We start from the raw sequence: 1,020 nt of genomic DNA on the forward strand, positions 1-1,020 counted from the left end.
TTTTTCGCCCTTGTCCGAGAAGGCTAGGTGTAGATCTTTCCTACCAGAAGATCAGGGGTGAGGCTGAGAGACAGCAGTAAGAAGGAGCCAAGGAGCAGCAGTAGAAAGGCTGCAGAAAAAGCCAGGCGCCTAGTGGAAGGGGTAAAGGAGGTGAGGGGGTGGGGGCAGAAAGAGGAGACGAAAGCAGACGACAGAATATTGCAAGAGAGAAGGAAAGAAGGTGAAAGGAGTCAATTTTAGAGAAGAAAATGTTTCGGTCCCTTCCCGCATTCGAACCCGGGACCTTTGAATGAGAGGAGAACGGACACGAGAGCCCCCCTGACACTATTCGTCTATGGTGTAGTGGTTAGGTCAGTGGCGGTGACAGGTTCTAAATGTGGGTGGTTCCAAATGTGAAAGGGGCTAAGAAATGAGGTAGGTTGAGTTCAAAGGTAAGATTTCCTTAGTTCAGAGGGCATTCTAGATATAGAGTATACTTCATACACACACTCACACGCAAAAGCGCTCATATGACCTTGTGCAGTTGCGAGCGCTGTAAAACACTTACCAAAAACAATTTAAAAAAATAAAATTTAAACACGAAAACGCACACAAACAACAATAACTGGATTAGGCCGTGTGATCGCAGAAAGCAAGGCATTCCTAAAACGAGGGCCCATGAGCGTGTAGGTTACTGGGTCTCTGGGAAAAGTGTGTCAAGAACTTTCCCCTCATTGTCTGGGCTGGCAGAGAACGAGCCCTCTCTGTACAGTTACCGCGGGCTCTCGTTTGTTTCTTTTACATTTTTTCAAGACGAGTTTCATTAAGAAAGGGCCGTGGGAATGGGCTCATCTTTTGCTGAGCCCTAAACACATAATTTGATTGGCTGACTGTTAGGTTACTATTATTGTAAGTGGTGACTATAGTGATTGGATAAGCAATGCAACAAGGGGCGGGGGCGGAAGATTCTAAAACAGTTCTAACGGTTTCAACTGATTATCTCCTTTATAGAAAAAAACATTCATTTACATAGGGAAAGAG

This window comes from Aplysia californica, unplaced genomic scaffold, assembly GCF_000002075.1.
Source record: "Aplysia californica isolate F4 #8 unplaced genomic scaffold, AplCal3.0 scaffold00815, whole genome shotgun sequence".
NCBI lineage: Eukaryota > Metazoa > Mollusca > Gastropoda > Aplysiida > Aplysiidae > Aplysia > Aplysia californica.